Here is a 6,860-nt window from a genome sequence, read left to right on the forward strand (position 1 = left end):
TTTTAATTCTTCCAACTATTGTAGCTGAAATTAGCTCATCATGATAGTTAAAGTGCTGGTGGTTATTAAAATGCTTGTGCTGGTTATGATCCAGAAGGTAAAAATCATCAATCTTGAGATCTCAGTCTAAGCCAATAACTGCTGTAATTTTGCTCGGCATTTATTTATTGTGATGTTTGTGCTAGATCATGTTTATTGTAAAAGCCATGGGCTGCTAACCTTGTTCATGAAAACTTGATTTGTCTCATGATGTACATGGTGACGGACTGTTTAAAAACAGTTGTTACTATGGAGGAGGTGCCAAAGTTAAATATTTTTACAGGGTTCCTGTTCCAAGTGCAGGTGAAATGTGCAGGAAAACACTTGGTGGAAAATACTGTGTCATTCAGAAGAAGAGGTCTCATAGCTAATGATAATATTAAGTTATTTCTTAACTGAGAAAAACTTAACACCCAAAGTTGGAGCTCTGTAGTTGGACTGTCTTAAAATGAAATTTTGCCAAAACCTTGAGTTTATCTTCAGTAATACACAGCTCCACCGTTAGCCACATGAGAGTCAGAGGGATACTTTGAGAGCCAGGGCTCAGTCCCATGGATGGTTAAACACACTACTGTGGTCCAAGAGCACACCTAACTCACCCAGCTGTTGAACTGGTTATATCCCCAGGTGTGGAAATGTGGAGGTGCCTCAAAGACAGTGAGAAAGCTGAGTGTGTGCTTTGCTGGATGGGGCTGCAAAGGTCAGCTCATCTGAGGAACAGGAGCTAAGTAAAGGAAGTGGAGATTGTTCCAGTGGGACTGCATTGATGTACATAGCAGAACTTAGGCCCGTTACTTGGCAATAACCATTACAAAATGCATTCTAGACAGAAGTCAAATTGCATTATGCATTGTGAATCAAGTCTGGCTTTGAAAATAACAGCTGTGCTGTAATGTAGGTTTTACTGAAGTGATTTCATAACGACAGAGTAGTGCCATTCCAGTAAATGTCCTTAAGTCTTTGGGTAATGAAAGACAACCATTATGTGGGAAATCTTCTTGGTGATCACAGCATCACAGACTGTGTGGCTTGAAGGAAGCTTGAAGTGTCAGAAAGCAACACTGTCTGTGCACCAAATCACACGTTCTGTTAAAATCGGTAACCATGGCATCCAGGACATGGTAGTTGGAAGGGACAGCTAGAGGTCATCTGGTCCAGCACTGTCAAAATCAGGGCTAACATGAACACTAGCTCAGATCAGATCAGGTTTTTCTAGTGGAGTGTTAAAAATATCCAAAGATTAATTAACTCATAACCCTCTAGGTAACCTGTGCCAGTGCTGCAGTACTCTCCTAGTGAAAACTTTCTGTTCATGTCCAGCCTCAACTCCCAGGCTGTAATTTGTGGCTGTTGCCTTTGCTATGTTCTCTGGCACTCACAGGAAGAGACTGGCACCATCCTTTTTGTAACTGCCCTCAAGATAGTTGCAGGCTACCATTAGATCACCTGTTAGCCGCCTTCTTACCACACTAAGCAAACCTGGCTTCCTCAGCCTCTCTTCACAGGCTGTGCTTTGGGCCCCTGGCTGCTTTGTTTTGGTGGAGGGCTACTCTTTCCACTTTGTTCACATCCCTCTTGAACTGGGAGAAGGTCCCCAAAACAGCATTTCAGAGGTGGCCTCACCAGTGGTGAGTAGAGGGGTATAATAACTTCCTCAGCCTGCAGGCCCCACTTCTCCTGAAGCAGTGCACTGCGTGCTTTCCCCTGTTTGCGGTGAGTACATCGCTGGCTTATGATCAACCTGGCGTTCACTAAAATGCCCAGGTCCCTTCAGCAGGGGTAATACTCTGTCAGTCGCTTCCCAGCCCATACTGATGCCTCGCCACTCCCGAGGGCTGAATTTTCTACTTGTCCTTATCAAACCTCATGAGGTTTCTGTTGTCCCAGTCCTCAAGGTTTTGAGATGCCACTGGCCTGAAGCTCTGCCAGCTGTTACCAACCACTGAACCAGGTTCAGGTGTCATTCACAGATTTGCTGAGGGTGCACACTAGGTCATCATCCAAGTCCCTGCCGAAGATACTGAACAATAGGAGGGCTGTAGCCTCTCAGATTTTGGAAAATGGCTTACTCACGACTACAGAGGTATGACATGAACAATGTTCGTGACTACCAGTTGCTGGAGTAAAGAACAGGTTACCTTCCTGTTCATGTTGTCTCAGCTACAAACTGCTTACAGCTGTGTGGCTTTTCCCTTTAGTGCAAAGGCAAGAAAGCTTTAAAAAAGGAGATGTTAAAGGAGTCCATCCGTAAACCAGTTTCTCTTTGGATCCTCTGGTGCCTCCTCAGCTCTTTTAAAGGACTAGATGGAGCAAGAGCACACACAGCTTTCAAGTCTCAAAATCTTAGCTACAGGACCTTCTCTAGAGGAATCCTGAATGGGAGTTGGTAACATGCATATAGACATATATGTGTGTACATATGTGTATGTGCATGTTTAAGAATTAATGTTGTCTGTGGTAAGTTAGTGTGACATTCTTGTCACCAATCCCATATTTTCATGACAATTGAACTCACTGTAGGAAGGGAATGTGACATGAGGTGGAGCTGTACGTTGTTAACCTCACCAGGTTCAATATAAATATTCCTAAAAAAAAGTTAAAGAAAAATATTTAACTTTGCAAATGAATACAGATATAAAATTATGTAATTGTGCAGTTGATTACAGAGGAGCCATCCTGGATTTATCATGTACTTGATATGTTGTAAACTTTGAGAACAGCCTGTAGTCCCTGTTTCAAAAAACTTAAACCTAAGTGTGTGAGTATATACACATGAGTAATCCTGGGTGAAATCCCAGGCTTACTGATGTGAAAGGCAAAACCACACTGATTTCTCCTGGGATGAAATTAGTTTCACAAAACTCTTCTTGAATTTTGATAATTGTAGAACAGAAGCCTCCCGTTCAGTGGAGAGCTAGCCCTGTTACAGCTGTTAGGTAAACCTAGCTTATTTCAGAGCACACATGTGGGCATAATCATTTGTATGGAGGACGACACTAGCTCCAAAGACATCCTGCTTGCTTGCATGGATTGGCAGTGTAAGTCCCTTAGAATATGTGCTTTTGAATTATAAGTGACTAGTTTAAAAAAAAATACATATATGTTGCTTGAATGTGAGTTTGGTCTGTTTTACGACAGCCTTATTTTTGTAATTAAAGCAAGTAGAGTTCTAGTTTGTTACACAAGATGGTCTGGAATTTTTTAAACCAATTTTATAATAATGAAATGTACTATCTGGTAACCGAAAAGCTCTGTGGAAACTAGAGCCATTTATTGAAAGAAATAGCAAATTCTTGATTTTCTTTAAAATACTTGCTTATAAAGAACCAAATGATCCTGATTTTTAGCCAGTACTTCTAACTACCCCACTTTTTAAAAGGGGGAGCAGTGTGAATTAAAATGTGAATCTTTGTACCTAGCTGAAGTTACTGAGTGGACTGATGTGCACGCGCACATTCACTGTATCAGTGGCTTTGATAGAGGTGGTTTTGTTTGTGCCACACACTACTGGATAGTGCCTTGCCAGAAAGAGGACTGTTTCTGTAGGATCTTCTTAGATGTGCTTAAACTTTGAGCTGAGAAAGGGTAGTTTCTATATTGCTATTTTTGTAATAATTCAGTAAAGTGATTTTTGAGGCCTGAGTCAAAAAGCTTTGTAAGGTTGAAACAGTTTTTCATGAGTCTTCTGAACTCTTGATTTGTCTTAGTGTGGCTTTCTCTTTTTTTCTTTTTTTTTCTTTTTTTTCCCCCCCCTTTTTCTTGACTCTCTAGAATCAAACCTTCCAAGGGAAGTGGATCTGGATTAAAGCCCCTAAATCCATGCTTACACTTGAAAATAACTGTCTGGTTCAAGTGTTGAGCAGCCCAAGTGCTATCACTGAAATGAAGAGGTGCTGCCAAGCTCTCAGGGGATTTCTTGGTTGTCCCTCCCAGCCCTGTCCCTACATCAGGCCATTTATTTAGGGAGGCCAATTCTGGGAACACTGTGATTCAGAAGCAGGACCTTGAGATTTTAAGCAGTGGCACTTCACAGGAGTGCAGGAGTGGGGTCATCACCAGGGAAGTGCCAAATCCCAGCAGTCTTCAGTGACTTGTCCGCTGATGTCATTAGATCTTGGTGCCAGCAGTGGGAGGAGGAGGGAGCCCTGCGTGTTCGCCCGGCACGGAGAGCGGGAGTGGAAGGGACGGTGCAGAATGGCCCACGGCTGGCCGGCAGCACCCCGAGCCGCGCTTCGCACGGGGGCCCTTGGCCAGCAGTGCCATCTGCGGAACCCCACGGCGCTGCTCTCCACGGGACCCCACCTGCATCATGGCCGTCCTTCACCCTCTCGCTCCCTGAGGTATTTGGGAGGGGAAATGAAGAACAGCTTCTTGAGAGCAGTCCTTCAGCCGGGGCAGATCCAGCTTGCTCCCTTCTTCCTGTTCCTTACCTCTGCACGGGGGCCCTTGGCCAGCAGTGCCATCTGCGGAACCCCACGGCGCTGCTCTCCACGGGACCCCACCTGCATCATGGCCGTCCTTCACCCTCTCGCTCCCTGAGGTATTTGGGAGGGGAAATGAAGAACAGCTTCTTGAGAGCAGTCCTTCAGCCGGGGCAGATCCAGCTTGCTCCCTTCTTCCTGTTCCTTACCTCTTCCTAATCTGCTTCGTCCTGTCCCACGTAGACCTGCCTGCGTGCAAAGCTTCCACACCCGACCATTTGTAACATCCCTGTGCGGTCGCAAATGTGGAGCTGGTGTTCGCCTTCACGGCATCAGTGTTTCGTAACTCAGCGGGAGCACGTTGCATCCTAGGCCGTGTACACGTGAAGTTTTAAATTCTATATTAACACTGTGTTCCTCTAATAAAAAATGTAATTCAAAAAAGACGTTTGAACTGTGTTGTATGTGCCAAAGAAAACAATGAAAAAATACAAGTCTCTCCTTGCTGCAGCTCCCTCTGGTGACAACCTGTGCTTTGGCTCTGGCAGATGAAAGAGCAGATGAAAGTGCTGCAGAGCTCTTCGCCTGGGATGGGTGAGCCCGGTTCTGTAAGGTGCTAAGCGGCTTTCATCCCTGGACTGGGTGGGAATTGCAGCGTGCAGAATACCTGATGGGTTAGGGTCTAGGTCCTCCCCAGACAAATAGCAGTGGAAAAAAAAGAAAAAAAAAGCGAGGATTTCTTGTCTTCCATTTTTGCATTTGGGTTAGTTGATAAATACCATGGAAATAAAGGACAGATCCTCTGGGGTGTCTTGGGCAGTGTGGCCAGGAAGTTTTCACCTACTGAAGTGTTGCTCCTAGGATTAAAATATTAAAGACCACTGCTTTTTCTTGTCTGAAAGGAATGTGAGTTCCTGTTTGCCTGTCTACTTTGCCGATCTGTATTTAAATATGTTTTACACGGTGAAGTGACTGGCCAGAGGTGCAGGTTTGCATCCTCGCAGTCTTCCCTTGATTCTCGGTCTAGTATGTAATTTTTAATACCTTATCGTTCCTGTCTGAAATTTGCCCATTATCTCCAGTGTGGACACTGCTATGAAAGCTCTGCCCATGTGTGGCTCCTTCTGCACCCTGGACCGAGGGTCTGTGCCACCTGCTCTAAGACAGGACGAGTAAAAGAGATGGGGAAGGCAAGCCTGCATGCCTGAAATGAGACCCTCAGCTGATGTAGGATCCGTAGCACCTCTACGAGGCGAGCGGGGCTGTAGCAGCTCAGCTGTTGTGCCACGGTGGGTAGAAGCAGCCAGATGTTGCTGCAGGGGTGGGCGGGAACGTCTTGATTTCCAGAGAGGAAGATGAGGACATGTTCTGTTGCCACTTTGCTGGTGTAGCATCACTGCCTGCGCTCCGTGTGGAAACCCATGGCACTGCCATTCCTCCGACTCGGCTGCCAGAGAACGCACTGAGGGCTGTCAGCGGGCAGAGGTTGCATGATGCGGGATGCTTTGCCACTAGCTGTCATCCTCCCATGTGTCCCCAGCTCCTCTGCGTGTGCTCCCTGTACCAGGGGAGCATCAGTGGGTGAGAGTACTTAAAGGTCACCTCTGTTTGCACACATGCATGCATGGATGTGTCTGTCAGTCTGTCTACATCTCCTGCTCCAGAGCAATCGGTCTGGGCTGTGAAAAGGTTCTCCTGAACTGGCAAATTCCCTTGATTTGCTTTTTAGGTGCCAGAAGGACTTTCCTTTTCATTCCGTAGACTTACTGGGCTGTCGAGGAGGGTGCCTTCCTTCTCTCCGCTGAAGTAACCTCCCTCAGGCCGCGCGGGGCAGCGCAGGCAAATGTGGTTCTGTGTGCAAGTCCTCCATACGCTGCTTACGTTAAAGGTGACCATTGCACGTAAGGCAATCCCCTGGTGAATTTGGGAAACATTAGAAAATTATAGGATTAAGGAACTAGCACCCTAACTAAAAGGTCAGCTGCAGCCTCAAAAAATTGTGTTTAGAAGGCAAAAAAGAAATTGTTAGATTCCAACACGGAAAAATGGGAGTTCAGAAGCAGAGTCCTTGAGAAATGTCTGCCAATCCCTAGCTGCTAAATTGCCCCATCCAGTTTAGCTGTCCACCGTATGTACATCTACGTGCGGGAGAGGAACCTCGCTCTCCAGGGAAAGCACACGCTTCTGACCACGACTCATTTCATCCCAGGGCATCATTCATAAGTCGAATGATTCACGTGTTACAGATAATGCCATTTCTCCCCTCTAGAGATGCTCAGGTACCAAGCCACTGTAGGTAGGCACAGCAGGAGAAGCTCCTTCCTTCGTGCCTGGGCAGACCTCTGAACACCCCGTCCCTCTCTCTGCACACCAGGGTGGCCCCGGTGGGGTCACTCCATA

This window comes from Phaethon lepturus, unplaced genomic scaffold, assembly GCF_000687285.1.
Source record: "Phaethon lepturus isolate BGI_N335 unplaced genomic scaffold, ASM68728v1 scaffold13335, whole genome shotgun sequence".
NCBI lineage: Eukaryota > Metazoa > Chordata > Aves > Phaethontiformes > Phaethontidae > Phaethon > Phaethon lepturus.